We start from the raw sequence: 18,816 nt of genomic DNA on the forward strand, positions 1-18,816 counted from the left end.
AATGTTTAGTAAGCTCTTTACTCCATCGGTGGTGGTTTTCAAAGAACGTAAGGACTTTTATCATGCAAGGAAGTATAAGACCGAAAAAGCAACAGCATGGCATGAACGAGTTCGTCGTTTAGCTCTTAACTGTCAATTTGGTACACGAACCGAACAGGCATTGTTAGATAAATTTGTGACATCTTTTGATGGAATTGTATTCGATAGATTTTGTGAGGAGGGTACCGATTTGACATTGCCAAAAGCACTCGAAATTGCACAGCGATATGAGACAATTGAAGCTCCACCAACTACAGCAGCCCCTCATAGACCTCCACCGAAAAAACAAACTCCAAAGAACGATAACAATCCAAAGCATTCGCATCAAAAACCTCAATCATCAGAGAATCAACCTGGACAGGGAGCAAAACCTAAAAAATTCTTTCCAAAGAACATAAATAAGCCGGTGACTAAAGTTGAAGTTAATTTGAATGTGAAGAAAAATTAACAATAGCAATTAACTTTTTTTTGTTGTGGCACAAAAGTTCGTTTAAATACAAAAATGTCAAATGCAGGGGAATCACCGTCGTCATGTCGATATGAGTTTTATATTGCATATTGTATGTTTAATCATCAAAATGAAAATAAAGAATATATATTGCTGAACCTGGCAAAAAAAGTTATCTTGTTTTATTGTTGTTTTTATAGAATGTTTTTTGCAACCGATTATTATTTATATACTCCAGCGCCAGCTTTCAAAACTTCAATATGATTGCAAAAGCTTTTTTGGCATTTGCTTGCGTTGCTTGTACACAAAATGCGCAGTGTGCAGTTGTATTAAAATAAGAAGATATCATTTCTTCTATTCAGAAAAGCAGATTAGATTGTGCAAAAGTTCGTTATTTATACACTGAGAAAAAGGTGTAGGTTTTAAAATTAAATTAGGTGATTTTGATAAAATTTTTACTAAAAATTTTTCTTTCATGGGCTTTTCACATTGAAAGAAAAAATGTATAGTAAAGTTTTGGAAAAAAAAAATACGAAAACGAGAACAAAATAAAACAAAAGAAAAAAGGTCGCGACGCACGGAAACAAATATCAAAGAAAAATTCGAAGATAATTTCTGCGTCTTGCGTCTTCGTGTAAAAGCAGACTGTTAACGTACCCTTAAATAAAATCATCGACGAAATAATGTTTGGCATCACCAAATATTTTTTCGTCGATGATTTTGTGGCGGGCAGTTGGCTGCCCTTCCTTTCTTTTTTTCCTATTTCAACCATTCAATCTTGAATGGCATTCTTTCTCGAACATTCAACGGCACAAGTTCGCCTCTCTGTCTCTACATTAATTTTAAGAAAGTAAAAAACTAAAAAGTACAAAAAACCTAATCAAATAAAATTGTTAAATTAATATTTTAAAACCTAAACCAAAAAGTGTTTTACTTCAAACCAAAAAGAAACAAAAAGTATATGAAACAAAAAGGAACAAAAAACGAACAAAAGTTAAAACTCATCAATTAGAAAGTCGTCGTGGACGCCACAACGACGCCGCAATCGCAGCAGCAGCAACAGCACACAACAGTGGAAAGAAAATCAACCCAAGTAAGTTCTTAGGGTTTTGATATAATTATCGCCACAAACATTGGTCCAAACGAGCCAGATAATTGTGCTCCAACGCTTAAGCTGCGACCACACGTGCACTCACAAAAGTGCTGGACACATATTAAATCGTCGCTTTTGACGACGACACGCCTATAATTAAAAGGCTCTTTTGAGGGCCACAAAAAGACGCCAGAGAAGCTGGAAAATTTTTGTATCGCCATTGCCTCGATTGGCGCAACGAGGGAGCACCATCATCAAGCAAGAAGAAGCATCATCATCGTTCATAGAAAAAGCAGAATCATGATCATCATCAAGAAAGAAGCATCAGAGTCAACAAAAAATCAACCTAAAAATTAAAATTCAGTAAAAAACTGTACAGGGTGAGTTGAAGTTTTTTCTATAATTTGAAAGGCTTTTTTTTTATTAAATATTACATTCATATGTATATGTATATACATACAATATTGGATTTTTGTAGTTTTTTTCAACGGTAAAAGTATAAATTATAGTTGGCGTCGCATTCTATCTCTTTCGGTCTCATATCGCGGTATTGCTAATTTTTTTTAAGTCATTTGACTTGAAATCTTACAAAAAAAAAAAAAAAAAAACTCTCATTGCATTTTCAAAAAGTCATTTTCTTTTACATAGGTTCTTATGAGAACCAACTGTACTCGGTTTTTTGTGCTACTCGTGCTCCCAGCAACGGTGCATTTTGTTTGTCGTTGGCATTTATTGGCTGGCGTCATTTCATAAAACAGTTTTGCAACTGTGATTTTAGTTTACAGTAAACATCACGCGTTGGTTTTTTTTTCTATTCGATTTATATTTGAACGGTTCAAATTTTTTTCTCTTCAATCAAGTTTTGAGCTGGTCGTCAGGTTCCTTTGGGACATTTCTTTTGCTCTTAAAAAATATAAATATATTTTTCTACGATTTTCAAATGCTCCTTTGTGAACTCTCGAATCATATCAGATAGTTTTTTTTAAATAGTTTTTCTTGAATTTTGCAACTCTTCGATAATTCTCTGGAATTTTTTTCTAACAAAATTGTAAATCAAATTTTGATAAATTATTTTAAGAATTTAAACTTATTTGAACTCTCTTTGAAAAGTTTTTTTTTTATTATTTTTGGAACTTGTGCATTTCTTTAAACTTTTCAAATATTTTTTCTGAAAATTAAGCTGAAATTTATTTACGTTTTCACCCAGTCGCTCTTTATTTCAAGGTTCTTTTGAGAACCCTTGTGTTTTCTCAATAAAATTTTGAAAAATTCTTTTGTTTGAATTGTTTTTTTTGAAAGTTTTTTCAAATTAATTCTGAAAACGCAAAATTTATTAACGTTTTCACCCAGTCGCTCTTTATTTCAAGGTTCTTTTGAGAACCCTTGTGTTTTCTCAATAAAATTTTGAAAAATTCTTTTGTTTGAATTGTTTTTTTTGAAAGTTTTTTCAAATTAATTCTGAAAACGCAAAATTTATTAACGTTTTCACCCAGTCGCTCTTTATTTTCAAGGTTCTTTTGAGAACCCTTGTGTTTTCTCAATAAGATTTTAAAAAATTCTTTTGTTTGAATTGTTTTTTGAAAGTTTTTTTCAAATTAATTCTGAAAACGCAAAAATTTATTAACGTTTTCACCCAGTCGCTCAATTTTCAAGGTTCTTTTGAGAACCCCTGTGTTTTCTCAATATAATTTTGAAAAATTCTTTTGCTTGAATTGATTTTTGAAAGTTTTTTCAAATTAATTCTGAAAACGCAAAAATTTATTAACGTTTTCACCCAGTCGCTCTTTACTTTCAAGGTTCTTTTGAGAACCCTTGTGTTTTCTCAATAAGATTTTTAAAATTCTTTTGTTTGAATTGTTTTTTGAAAGTTTTTTCAAATCAATTCTGAAAACGCAAAAATTTACTAACGTTTTCACCCAGTCGCTCTTTATTTTCAAGGTTCTTTTGAGAACCCTTGTGTTTTCTCAATAAAATTTTGAAAAATTCTTTTGTTTTGAACTATTTTTTGAAAGTTTTTTCAAATTAATTCTGAAATCGCAACGTCTCTTGTTCTCGATCATGTCAAAATTAGACGATTTTATTTTTGCGACAGATTTGCTTGTCAAATTTCATGCTTCGTCAAAGGAAGTGCCTGAAACCAGCCATTCAATTACGACATTAGAGGCACGAATATCTGAGCTCAAAGATTTATGGAAAAATGTTAAAGAGAATTATGCTCAATGCGCTCGTTATGTCCCTACTCTTGAGGAAGAACCATTCGATATTGATGCAATAGAATCAAAGTACCGAAACAGCAATGAAACTTATGTTAATTGCTTAGGATTGTTTCTTGAGTTCCAAAACAAACTCAAACCTGAACCTGTGGTAGTTAAAGAGTTTACAACTGTCACACAGAAATCCGGGTCTTCTCATTGTATTAAATTACCACCATGCGATACCGATGTGTTTCATGGTGATTATATCTCTTGGCCTGCATTTCGCGACATGTTCGATGCGGTTTATATTCAACACCCTAAGTTAGGTGAAGTGGAAAAACTATTCCATCTTCGTTGTAAGACAAGAGACGAGGCATTTAGGACTGTCAGTCAGTTTCCTTTAACAAATGCTAGTTTTGCACTTGCCTGGGCAGCTTTGCGTGCCACATATGAGAACACTCGTATTCTTGTTAACAACCAGGTCAAAAACATTTTTAACTTGCCTACAGTTCATGAAGAGAGCGCAAAATCTATTCGAACCCTCCAAAGTAAAATTAATGATTCTCTAGCCGCACTTAAAGCTCACCAAGTCGATACCACAAATTGGGACCCAATCCTTGTGTTCGCCTGTTGCAATAGGCTGCCTAAAACCACATTATCTCTTTGGGAACAATCTTTAGAAGATCCAACAAAAGTACCAACTTGGAACAAATTAGACAAATTCCTAAATTCACGATTCCAGACCTTAGAATCTATTTCAGATACCACTTCTTCAAAACCCATATCGCAAAATTTCCAAGTCACCAAGAAAAACAATTTTCAAAAGCCTAGCAAAGTCAATACTTTTCTTGCGAAGGCGGGAGGAACTAAGTGTAAAATTTGCTCGGCAGAGCATACAATTTATGAGTGTCCTAAATTTTCGGCATTGCCAATCCAATCCCGAATCGAAATAGTTCGAGAAAAGAAGATGTGCAATAATTGCTTAGGAACCAGTCATCAAAAGGCTACTTGTTCAAGCAAATATTCTTGCAGTTTTTGCAAGAAAAGACACCATACACTTCTGCATCTTGCCAACAATCCCACTCCAGTTAAAAATCAAAACTTAAATCTACAGTCCACTTCTCAACCGCAAGCGGTACAAAACTCTCAAATATCTGCTTCTTCGCAACCTTTCATTCCTCAAGCTACATATCAAAATTTCATGGTGACGTCTAGGAAAAAGATTCTTTTGGCTACTGCCTTAGTGAGTATAGTCGGACTGGAAACAGTCCATATTGTAAGGGCGCTCATTGATCCAGGTTCCGAAGTATCCTTCATTTCGGCAGCTGTTCAAAAACGTCTGAATTTACCATATATCGACAGAAATACAAATATTTCTGGAATCAGTGGAAATCTCTCTATCTCTTCAAAGAAACTTTGTTCTTTTTCAATCACTTCAGCTAATTCCCCTCAAGTAACTATTTCAGCAAACGCCATTGTTCTTAAAACACTCACTAACAACCTCCCAAGTTCATCTTTCTCGGTAGTAGATCCTACCATTTTTGAAGGTCTTCCATTGGCCGATCCAACGTTTAATAAGTCCTCTCAGGTGGATCTTCTGATTGGTGCTGATCTGTACCCATCCATCATCCGTAATGGGATTAAACACATTTCTAACTCACTACTCGCCCAAAATACTATGTTCGGTTGGATATTGTCAGGGCCAATTCCAGAGTCGTTTCAATCATTCAACATAACAGTAACCAAGTCATGCAACTGTAATAATGAAGTACGCAGATTCTGGGAATTAGAAGAACTGCCCTTTACAATTATTCGTTCTAAAGAAGACTGTTTCTGTGAAGAACTGTATAAAACCACCACCTTCAGACGTGCTGATGGCAGGTTTGTTGTCCGACTTCCCTTTAAGCCGCAAACTTCAAAGACCGGTTTAGGTCACTCCAGGTTTATTGCCCTTAAACAGTTTTCTAGGACTGAAAAATCTCTAGCCTCAAAAGAAAATTTGAAATCCCAATATTCAAAAGTCATTTCTGAGTACCTTTCTCTAAATCACATGAGAAAGGTTACTCCATTGGAGCGTATTGAAGAAGGTCAAGTAAAGTCATTTTATTTACCGCATCACGCGGTAATAAAACCAGAAAGTACTTCGACGAAAGTACGTGTCGTTTTCAATGCGTCCAATGCCTCGTCAAACGGTGTCAGTTTAAATGATTTATTGTATCCTGGCCCGATTTTACAACAAGACTTATCATCGTTAATCATTCGCTGGCGATTCTATAAATATGTGTTCAATGCGGACATAGAAAAAATGTACCGGCAAATTCTGGTCAACCCTCGGGACACTCCCTTTCAACGAATTCTTTTCCGCACTTCCCCTCACATGGAAATTGAAGATTACGAACTCCTCACAGTGACATTTGGCGTAAATTGCGCCCCCTACTTGGCTATCCGTACCCTACTGGAATTGGCAAAAATTGGAAAAACCGATTTCCCTCTTGCGTCAAAAATTCTTCAGTCAGAGTTTTATGTCGATGACGTTTTGTCCGGCGGTCATAATATTCATTCTGCTAAAAAAGCTCAATCTGAACTTATCAGTCTTCTCGATTCAGCAGGATTTCCACTCCGAAAGTGGACTTCTAATACTCCCTGTTTACTCGAACATTTACCTCGAGAACATATTTTGAATGAAAATTTTTTGAAACTAGACACTGACAGTAATACAAAAACTTTAGGGATACGTTGGAATGCCAAGGGGGATAATTTCTACTTTTCCATTCAACCAATAGTTTTACCCGAAACTCCCACTAAACGAGAAGTTTTTTCTCAAATATGCCGTATTTTTGACCCTGCAGGTTGGTTAGCTCCCGTTGTCATAGTTGCAAAAATGCTCATGCAGCGAGTCTGGGCAGAGCATACTGACTGGGACGATCTTCTTGAATCCGACTCCTTTAAAATTTGGAAAAACTTTGCGGAATCATTAAATGACATAAAACAAATTGAAATACCCCGTTGGGTAAACTATTCACCCTCGTCAGAAGTCCAATTTCATGGTTTCTGTGACTCCTCAGAAAAGGCATATGCTGCCACTTTATACATAAGCGTTCGTCAGTCTAACGGAACTTTCTCTTCTCACTTGCTCTGTGCAAAATCAAGGGTTTCACCCATTAAATCTGTGTCTTTGCCACGCCTTGAGTTGTGTGGGGCACTTCTACTTTCAAAAATGGTAAAAATTTACGTCTCAAGTTTTCCTGTTCACGCATACCAGACCTTTTTATGGACCGATTCGTCAATCGTATTAGCTTGGCTTAAGAAACCACCCTGTGTCTGGAAAACTTTTATTGCAAATCGTACTAGCGAAATTTTAGAAAATGTGGGAAACATCACTTGGAGACACGTGAAATCAGCCGAAAATCCAGCTGATTTAGCCACCCGTGGTTTAATGGCCTCAGATTTGATGCGTAACACTTTTTGGTGGAATGGCCCCTCTTGGCTTTGCCAACCTCTCTCTCTTTGGCCAGTAATCTCTCCTATCGAACCCCTTGTCGAAGACCTCGAGGAAAAACCAGTTGTTTCCTTGATAGTTCAAGAACGTTCAGAAGACATTCTTGATCGTTTTTCATCTTTACCTCGCGCTATGCGTGTCATTTGCTACATATTCCGTTTTTACTTTAAAATATCCAAAAGAAACACTAAAAAGTACACTTCAAAATGCATTATTCCTCAAGAAATGCAGTTTGTACAAAATCGTTTGATACTGCAAGCTCAAAGAAATTACTATTCAACGGAACACTCTCTCTTAACGGAAGGTAAACCCATTCTCCAAAAAAGTTCACTTATTTCGTTTAATCCATTCTTAGATTCAAATCAGCTCATTAGGGTCAACGGTCGACTCTCCCAGTCAGATCTTTCCTATAACGAAAGACACCCGCTTATTCTCCCTCATAGTTCCCGATATTCGTTTCTCCTCACTCAATTTATTCATGAAATTTCATTGCACGGTGGCAATTCCTTGATGTTGCGACTTATCCGACAAGCTTTTTGGATTCCAAAACTAAAAGACCTCATAAGATTCTGTATACGCAACTGTAAAATCTGTGTCATTCAAAAAAAGGTGTTGAGCCAGCAATTGATGGCTGCTTTACCACCTGAACGATGCACTTTTTCCCCGCCCTTTACTTTTACAGGGATAGATTTCGCCGGCCCTTTTGTAATTAAAACTTTCAATGCAAGAAATTGTCGCATGAGCAAAGGCTATGCTTGTGTCTTCGTTTGTTTTTCGACTAAGGCCATTCACCTTGAGGCCGTTAGTGATTTATCGTCTGAAGCATTCTTGGCTGCATTTGCACGATTTGTAGCAAGACGCGGTTTACCTAAAGAAATATATTCGGACAACGGTACCAATTTTGCTGGGGCTGATGTGATTTTACGCAAAGAGTTCAAAAAATTTATTAGTTCAATTCCACAAGAAACTCAATCCACTTATGGTGTGCAAGGCCTTAAATGGAATTTTATTCCTCCAGGTGCTCCACATATGGGGGGTCTCTGGGAGGCTGGTGTAAAAAGTTGCAAAAGTCACCTTCGGAAACTGGGGACCAGTTCAAAACTAACATTTGAAGAATTCTCAACAGTATTAGCTCGCATTGAAGCATGTTTAAACTCACGTCCGATTTCGTCAATGTCCAATGATTCCTCGGATCTATTGGCTTTAACTCCGGGTCACTTTTTACGCGGTAGTCCACTTTTAGCATTCCCTGAGTATAATCTGGCTGATGCCAATTTGTCCCTCATCAATCGATGGGAAAAAGTTAAATGCCTCCAACAACAATTCTGTCGTCGATGGAAAGACGAGTATCTTAAAGAACTTCATCAGAGACATAAGTGGCAATCGCCTCAAGAAGATATCAAGTTAAATGACCTAGTAGTTGTAAAAAACGAAAATCTTCCTTCCACTGAATGGCGCCTTGGGCGTGTTGTAAATGTACACCCCGGCCCTGACGGAAGAGTGAGAGTGGCGACGCTTCGCACGCAACTCGGCGAAATTAGCCGGCCAGTTGTTAAACTTTGTCTTTTGCCTATGAAATAAATATATAAAATCTCTTTTTTTCCAAAAAATTATTTTTTTTATATATATGCCTTTCAATTTATAATTAGAACTTTATACTTACTCTTTTTTCCTAAATTTGCTTTGGGCGCTTCACGCCAAAAAATAATTTTCATTTTTTCTTTCATCAATCTTAATTAAAATCTCTTTGGCGATTTACGCCAAGGGGGGGCAGTAATGTTAACGTACCCTTAAATAAAATCATCGACGAAATAATGTTTGGCATCACCAAATATTTTTTCGTCGATGATTTTGTGGCGGGCAGTTGGCTGCCCTTCCTTTCTTTTTTTCCTATTTCAACCATTCAATCTTGAATGGCATTCTTTCTCGAACATTCAACGGCACAAGTTCGCCTCTCTGTCTCTACATTAATTTTAAGAAAGTAAAAAACTAAAAAGTACAAAAAACCTAATCAAATAAAATTGTTAAATTAATATTTTAAAACCTAAACCAAAAAGTGTTTTACTTCAAACCAAAAAGAAACAAAAAGTATATGAAACAAAAAGGAACAAAAAACGAACAAAAGTTAAAACTCATCAATTAGAAAGTCGTCGTGGACGCCACAACGACGCCGCAATCGCAGCAGCAGCAACAGCACACAACAGTGGAAAGAAAATCAACCCAAGTAAGTTCTTAGGGTTTTGATATAATTATCGCCACAAACACAGACTATGAATAAGACTTGATTTTTTTTCTTTCGAAGAGTGTCAGATTAAAGATTTTAGTTTTTCTTCAGAAATAGAAAACTTTTTTAATTTTAAAATTTAAACGTTCACTGTGGCAGATGTGTAACATTTTTTTCTGGTGACAGAATTATGGGTAAAAATATATGATATTTGGTTTAAATGTGAGCACCGCCTTAAAAATCAAAGGCAGGCATAATTGAATGTGTTATCTATGGAAAGCAACAAGTACAACACACAACTATAGACAAACAACTACCAAGATCAGAAACTTTCATATATTTAATCTATGGAAACTTCTTAAACAAACAAATTGGAATAATACACATGACGTCACAAAAAACAGAAAGAGATAGGATAACGAAAATCTGAGTTTATCTTGTATTTTGCATGTTTTAGGTGCCTGGCTACACGGTGATTTTTTAATCGCCTTACCAGAGTTTGTAGGCAAGAGGGATGAGGAGTGAAGGTGGAAGTTGCTCACGCAAGGAACTGAATTTTCTGAGCCCAGTACTGTTTCATTAGTACAGTTCCATTATAAGAAATTATATTTCCTCTTTATGTTTCTAGAAAATGGAAAATTGGAAAGTGATTGGACACAGCACTCTGTGCAGTCACTACACGTGATTTTTGAATCGATAGAAAAATCACCGTGTAGCCAGACAATTTGGCCATGTGTGTAAATTGCGTTAAAATCTGGGTTAAAATTTCACATGGTTAAAATTTTACCTGCTTTAAAGCAGAATTAATTTAAACCCACTTTATTCACCACGCAAGTGTGTCAAAATTTAACCAAGGTGAAAATGATATCCCAAATCTTAACGACAATCGGCACACGGCCTTACACTACTTATATTCGCACCCTGCTTACTAAATTTAAACACCCTGTGAAATATTTTTCTGTATGTTTTATAGTTTTAACTTCGAGTACCTATTTCCTTTTGATAAGCATGCATAACCAGAACCACATACATACATACATACATACATATGTAACCACATCTCTTTTTTTTGTTTTAAAGTTATAATTTTGCAGCAATTAAAAATGCTATTTGGTTGGACGATAGAACAATCTCGTCGGGGGATGAAGTTGAATAAATGATTTTTCTTAAAGAGTGTGTGTAGAATGTATGCCTAATTATTTGTAGATATGTATGTGTTTAGTGTTTATTGACAATCGAACTAGCTACAAACAATAAATTTTGATGAATCAGTTGAAATATTCCGCATTATTTGCTTTATGAATAGTTTTGTTTGAACTGGGGAATTCCATCTATTAAAAACTTATTATATGCATGTTGTTTAATCGTTTATATACATCCGGTCAATTAAGTACCTATAGTTTTTTTTTAACAAAATTTCATTCCGTCAAGAAATAAAAATGTTTCGAAATTCCTACAAACTTTTATCTTCCGCCCAGTTTCAAAATCAAAACTTAAGTTTGAATGGTAAGGCAGTTCTTATTTAAAGAGGAAAAGTCCAACTTAAATTTGCAATATTTGTCATTTAAGAGCCACTTTCTCCCTTGAAACTGAGGCTAAGGGGATTAAGGCTTCGTTCCACAGTCGAATGATTGACACTTAAGTAGTCGATATCCGAAAATTAGCAGACTTTTCTCATGTTTAGGTGTGCACTGCCATACCGACCATACACTTAAGTGTTTAACTGTCACTTAATTCCACAAATGAGAACAACTTTACGATTTTTTTGACAAATCGCTATTGGATGAATTTTGTGTTACTTTTGGAACTAACACTTATTTAAAAAAAAAAGAAATCAAAAGAAAATTTCGCATAAAAATTTTGTACATATTAAAAAAAAAATTAAATCATTTAGATTTTAGAACCAAAAACATTGGTCAACTTTATTAATTTTCATTTTTTTGTATACCTTCTAGCTGGAGCCCTAGCCGGGGCCTTAATTGAGGCCCTAGCTGGGGCCTTAATTGAGGCCCTAGATGGAGCCCTTTTTGCAGCTGTTTTTGTTTTAGTTGTAGTGGTTTTCGTTGTAGTTTTTTTCAACATAATTAATTCGGTAGTTGTTTTGGTTTTAGTTGTTGTTTTAGTTGATGGCTTTTTTGTTTGCGGTTTAAGTTTGTTGGTCGTTGGTTTCCGTACCAATTGTCCGGTAGCCCGTTTGACTGGTGATTTAGGCTTTGGCAGTGGTGCTTGTTGAAGTTGATTTTGAAAACAAGTCGAGGTTGAAGCATAAAATCGCTGTTGCGATTCTCCATACATAGTACCAAATGGTGATTGACAATACATTTTATTTAGGTGGTGTTGGTAATCCATTGAAACTAGAAGAACAAATTAAATCACTCTGTTAAATTGCTTCGTGAGAAGTGATATTAATTAGATGCACCTGAACACTCCTTATTTGTTGTTATAATCAAAACAAAAAAAAAAGGCTTTTTGAAGAGAGCTTACATAGAATTTAGACACAGCGAATTAAATGACCAGCAATCACGAAATGCATTCGAAAACTAAACAAATTTCAAACGTCTGTTATAAGTCTTGAATTGTGTATAGTGTATATGGAATTCTCAAAACCAAATATAGGTACCTACACATTTAAATTATGGTCCCATATCTAATTCAAAACGGTTAACAGGGTGCTCTAAAATATTTTTCTTTTATATATTACACTGGTTAACAAGGGTTCTGTTGCCGAAACCAAAATATACTTTTCTGAAGGTTTTCGGTGTGCTGAACTCGAATCCGAAGTCAAAAAAAATTCTAGCAGCTCGCGTTTTTGAAATATTACCGTTAGAAAATGCAAGAAAACGTTTTTTTGACTACTTCGGACGTTTTTTTTTTCATGTAAGAAAATTTTTTAAAATTAAAATTGTAACGGTTTCTAAAAGACCTGTTTTTCTTCTTTCACAATCTGTTTAAATCTTTCCGATATCTTTTGTATAGGTCGAGATATCTTAAGATGAAGTAAGTGTGTTTTGCTCAAAAATCATAGAGGATGTAATAACTTTATACCAGGGTTTCTGGGATACGAATATGATGTCCGATTATTGTTGGTCTCTTATACGTCATTTTCCAAAGTCAGCACACCAGAGGAGAGCCTTAAAACGAAGTTTTTTGGAAACTAATGGTTAATTTATTTTTTTAAATAAAGTTTTTCTAAGTAAATACATGTTTTTTTCTGTTTTATATCTACTTTGCTGAAACTAAGAAACTAGAGCTGATGAAAGTCTTTTAATTACATTTTTGAAAAGGGTATTAAATATGTAGTCAGCAACAGCTAAAATTTTTTCGACAACACATGTGCTGCTTGGCTTACCAATGTAATATAAAGTTATTACATCCTCTATGATTTTTGAGCAAAACACACTTAGTTCATCTTAAGATATCTATACCTATACGAAAGATATCGGAAAGATTTAAACAGATTTTTAAAGAAGAAAAACAGGCCTTTTAGAAACCGTTACAATTTTAATTTTTTTTTTCTTACATGAAAAAAAAACGTCCGAAGTAGTCAAAAAAAGGTTTTTTTGCATTTTCTAACGGTAATATTTCAAAAACGCGAGCTGCTAGAATTTTTTTGACTTCGGATTCGAGTTTAGCACACCGAAAACCTTCAGAAAAGTATATTTTGGTTCCGGCAACAAAAAAAAAGTTTAATTTTGTAAACCAGTGTTATTGGTGTTGTGGAAAATGCAATCATGTCTACATTAAGGTTGCGCTTGTTTGAAAAAAAAAATAGAAACTACTATTTATCAGCAACTTATAAGAAAATATAGAAGTTTTTTTTCGGAAGTTTAGAAAAATCTAGGTGAGTATAATTTGCCAACGTGTACTGAACCAAAAAATATAAATACAGGACCTTATGAAATAATAAGAAGTAGAACTTTTATCATAACTTCACACTTTACTTACTTTTGTCGACTTTTCGATTTTTTTTTGCGTGCGGCGAAGCTTTTCGACTCGTGTGAACGTCAGCCGCTGGTGACTAAAGTGACAATCCCCATAGAAAAATACTAGTCGACTGACTCGTGAAAAGTCTGCATTAGGGTGAGTAGCGGCGCCTTAGAGTAGCAGAATTTTGGTTTTTGGAGACCAAAACACAAGCCAATGTGTTTTAATCCGCCTTCGTCAAAGTTCATGTCTCTTCACCATACAGCAGGACTAGGATAATAAGATCCATTTTCTTCACTATTGTTCAACTTGAAGCGAACTCCAGAGTTGGCGAACTTGAGAGTTGACTTCAACTCGAAAGTTTAAACAAAAGTAGAACATTTGTTTTTTTCACTTTTTTTTTCTAAACCTTCGAGTTAAAAATAAAAAACAGAAGTTGGCCAACTTCCAACTTTCCTGAGATATTTGTGACAGTTTACACAAATACTGTCAGTTTTAAATTTAAGAAGCAATCGAGTATGTCATTTAAATTGAAATTGTGTATATGTGGTGCAATTTTGTTATCAAAATGTTAAATTCATTTTGTAATAAATTTAAATGCATTTTGCTTTGTTTTCTTTCTGTAAAATTAATCTTCTATATAATCAACACGTCCCACTCCTTTGTAGAATGGCTTCAAGAAGTTCACCTCCTTGGTTTAGGGATCTAAAAGACTTGATTGATAAACGTCATAACGCACATATATAATTTAATTACACTGGTCAACAAAATTGAGCTTTTTTTGCCACAATATATGTATACTTTTCTAGAGGTTTTTGATGTGCTGAACTCGAATCTGAAAAATTTGATTGGCCTCCGTTTTTGAAATATTACCGTTATAAAATGTCATTTTGGCTGTTTTCGTGGTTCTATTTTTATGTAGGGTAATTCATTATAAACAAATTTGTAACGGTGATTATAAGAACAGATATTCTTCTTTCAAAAACTGTTTAAATTTTCCCGATATCTCTTTTATTGCTCGAGATATCTTAGAAACTAAGACAAACTAAACTTAATCTAAAGTCTACACCACTAATCAAAGAATTTTTGCCACAATACCTAAAATATACTTTTGTAGAGTTTTTTGGGCTGCTCAACTCGAATCCGTAATCAGTAAAATTCTATTGGCGTCTGTTCTTGAAATAAGACCGTTGTAAAAAAAAATTCAAGTTCAGCAACCCAAAAACCGCTAGAAAAGTATATTTTGGTTCTTGTGGTAAAAAAAATGAATTCGGTTGGCCAGTGCTGTTTCTGAGTCAAAGACCGCTATTTAATTTTAAATATCTGAAAAATTTGATTGGCCTCCGTTTTTGAAATATTACCGTTATAAAATGTCATTTTGGCTGTTTTCGTGGTTCTATTTTTATGTAGGGTAATTCATTATAAACAAATTTGTAACGGTGATTATAAGAACAGATATTCTTCTTTCAAAAACTGTTTAAATTTTCCCGATATCTCTTTTATTGCTCGAGATATCTTAGAAACTAAGACAAACTAAACTTAATCTAAAGTTTACACCACTAATCAAAGAATTTTTGCCACAATACCTAAAATATACTTTTGTAGAGTTTTTTGGGCTGCTCAACTCGAATCCGTAATCAGAAAAATTCTATTGGCGTCTGTTCTTGAAATAAGACCGTTGTAAAAAAAAATTCAAGTTCAGCAACCCAAAAACCGCTAGAAAAGTATATTTTGGTTCTTGTGGTAAAAAAAATGAATTCGGTTGGCCAGTGCTGTTTCTGAGTCAAAGGCCGCTATTTAATTTTAAATATCTCGGGCAGTAAAAAAGATATCGGAAAGAATAAAACCATATCTTATAGGCACCGTTAAAAATGTTTTCGTAATGACTTACTTCACATAAAAACATAACCTCTAAAGCAACCAAAATGACGTTTTTTGGCATTTTCTAACGGTAATATTTAAAAAACGGAGGCCAATAAAAATGTTTTGACTGCAGATTCGAATTCTGTACATCAAAAACTTCTAGAAAAGTTTATTTTGGTTTTTGTGGCAACAAATTTTTTGAGCAGTGTTACCGAGTACTTCGAAATTCGAAAATGTAGCACATATAGATATCGGAAAGCAACGATATTATGAACAGTTCCTTCATCCAGCAACACAGTCTGGAAAAGTTCTATAGCAGAAGCAACGTAAGTTGGGTGTTGGTAAACAAAAAAGGTTCGCATCTGCTGAAGTAGATTGCACTTATGCTTAATTCTCAGTTTGTGTCAATAGCATCCCAATCTCAACTAGAAAACGACTGCTCACACCTCAACTTTCAAGCTGATGAAACTTATCAGGATTACAATATAGAACCCTTTCAGTTCAGATATTAATTTTTCAGTACTAATGGGAAAAAAACTTGTTGAAACACCCTGTAGACTCTATTGAATTAACAATGGATTAGGTAAATACATATGCATAGGTCGTACGTATAGTATTTATGTGATTTTGATAAATTCGTAGGTACATTTTAAAGGCTCTAAAGTTTGAAGTTTGTTTAGTTTTCAAATGATTTTCGTTTGAAGTCTACGTGATTGGTGTTCAATTATTTTTCTGTGTTTAAAAATATTTGCCTTTTATAAGCTTTTATTTTTTTAGTAAATTGTTCGTTTCGATCATCTTATCAATATCATTTCTCAGAAAGTAATTAAAGCCGGCGATTTAATTTTTTTGTAGTTCCAATGGATTTCAATCAAAAGCAGCTAAATAAAATGTCTATTTCACCTAAGGGAATAATGATTCAACAATCACAACAGCAACGCCTTTGTGTTGCACCAAGCGGACAATTGGTGCGAAAACCAACGTCAAACAAGATTACTCCGCAACCAAAAAAACCACCAACTAATACAAAGACTAAAACCACTACAACTCAAGAAATATTAGTAATGAAAACTACTACAACGAAAACAACTACAGCAAAAACAGCTCCAAAAAAGACTCCAACTAAGGCCCCAACTAAAAAGAAATAAATAAATAATATTATGATTTTTTTTTAGTTGAAAAATGTAAATGATGTAACGTTTTTTTTTTTTTTTCTTTTCAAAAATACATAAATATTTTGTTATATGAACATTTTTTTTACGTCTTTCTTTTGAAACAAAAAAATGGAAGTTGGTACAAAAATGTTGATAACTTTTGAAAATATTGCTCCCGGCCGTGTTTTGGTGCTTGTTTCTGTCCAACGTCAACAGTGTTGTTTTAAAAACTCCAACAAGTTTTCCATGGGTTAATTCGGATTTCCATTAAAAATTGATTTTTTTCTCCATTGCATTAATGTAACTTATGCTTTTTGCCATTTTATTACCATTTTTATTTTTGTTTTATAAACGTTCCACCATTTTTTTTTTTTAAATAATGGACAGACGCCATAGAAAATGAACCTGCTCATTCTTTGCCAATATTATGGCAAAGAGATTTGACAGTTGTTTGAGAAAGTCTATATCGAGAACTGTCAGATGGAAGAAAAAAAAAAGATGGCTTCCTAAGTTTTTGACAGCTACCCCATTGAAATTGTTGTTAACAAATTTGTCTTGGAAATTGTTGTTGACTTTGCCAAATTAAACGTCAAAAACTTATTACTCCATTTTGTTAAATGGCGACTGTAATGATCGTACCTTCTCTCCTTATACCATGCATGTCAACGAATATGGTCAATCTGTCAAAATTGCAACTCCAACAAATCGTTAAAAATTGTTTAATTTTTTTTTTATTTATTTGTTTAGTATTTGTTTAATAGCATAAATTATAGAAGTAAATTATTTCCGATCGAAATAAACAGCATATACAAAGGAAAGTGCACAAAAGGGATAATCTGCTGGAAAATCGAGATTTGTAGATTTAATCTGTGGACAAAATCTGTATTTTGACAGATCTGAATAAAAAAATGGAAAACCCCATACATAGTTGTTTTCATTTGAGTGATAAAGTTAATAGCTTTCATTATTTTTTAACGTCATTACAACATGCATACAAGTGCATAGTGTAGTGGCCATTTGTGTGCACCTGAAGTAAATGTTTTGAATATACATATGTTATTTTCCCCGTTCAGATAATGGAAATTAAAAACCAATTAAATGGAAATTTTCCAGTTGATTCATCCAAATTTTTTGATGTAACTTAGCATAAATAAATAAATTATTCAAATTTATTCCCAGACAAGACCACTCTTTTGCCAATATTGCATTTTTCTTTGGTGCAAAATCATATACAACTTTGAATAAAAATAACAATAATAATAATAATAAAGATAAAGATATGGTATCATTTATTATTTTGTTATCTACCTAAAGGAAATGCTAAAAGCCATAAAAAAAAGTATAAAATTATAACGATTAATATTTACCTAACAGGGTGTTTCAAAATCAATAAAGACGTTTTATTACACTTGATGAAAAATAGATAGTGTTTAGTTCAGTCAATAAGGAGTTAAATGCAGTGGATCTTACAAAAGTTGTGAAGTCGGAATAACTTGGGTGCAGTGTTGAAAAAGGGTTTCATTAAAAATCATTTCATCATCCCATCATCAGTGTTCAAGAAGGGTTTCATAAAATACTTATATAAAAAGTTATATCATTTTTGAAGTTATAATTATTTTGTGGTGTTTTTGGAACATAAAAATTTACTTTTTGTGCCTGGCTACACAGTGATTTTTCAATCGATTGAAAAATCACATGCGGTGGCTACACACTGTTGTGCCCAATCACGTTCCACTTTTACATTTTCTAGGAACAAATGTCAAAAAGAGGAAAAATTTAGCAATGGAACTGTACTGCCCTCAGAAAATTCAGTTCCCTTCGTGAGTATCTTCCCCCTTCACTCTTCATCCCTCTTGCCTACAAACTCACTGCTTAGGCGAATGAAAAATCACCGTGTAGCCAGGCACTTTGGAAAGCTTGTGTAGTTCCAAACGTGAAGCTTTTATAGGGGGCGCTAGTTACCGCTCTAATTCAATTTTCATTTGATGGCTGCCACCAAAGAAAGCACAACTGATTGTATGTTTGTTTGTGGACCGCGGAAAGCAAGATATATACAGAGTACAAAGTAATATCATTGATCTCTTTAACACATTGGTTATAGTGAAATCATTCAACATTTTTGATTCGAAATGAAATTGACATGGTTCTTTTCGACCGACCTTTTACTCGCTCTATATAAAATTAAAAAGAGATAGAGATAGATACCTGGAGAGAGAAAAGTATTCAGATGAAGAGTACCATTTTGATGTCGTCAAATGTATTATAAATGAAATGTGAACACCGTCTTAAACATTAAAGGCAGTCATAGTTAAATGTTTTATCTATGGAAAGCAAACAGTACAACGCTAATCATAGACAAATACAACCAAGACGGAAA

At 34.1% G+C, this 18,816-nt stretch overlaps 1 long non-coding RNA gene across 1 annotated transcript; it reads right to left on the reverse strand.

The window, feature by feature from the left end:
• Nucleotides 1-11,443: 11,443 nt before the first annotated feature.
• On the reverse strand, nucleotides 11,444-12,063 carry LOC129914380 (uncharacterized). The gene is made up of 2 exons (XR_008772175.1): nucleotides 11,918-12,063; nucleotides 11,444-11,852 (listed from the first exon to the last, which is right to left on the reverse strand). It is a non-coding gene; the product is annotated as an uncharacterized LOC129914380 (long non-coding RNA).
• Between the last annotated feature and the right edge of the window lie 6,753 nt (nucleotides 12,064-18,816).

The sequence above is a fragment of the Episyrphus balteatus genome, chromosome 3 (genome assembly GCF_945859705.1).
Source record: "Episyrphus balteatus chromosome 3, idEpiBalt1.1, whole genome shotgun sequence".
NCBI classification, from domain to species: Eukaryota; Metazoa; Arthropoda; class Insecta; order Diptera; family Syrphidae; genus Episyrphus; species Episyrphus balteatus.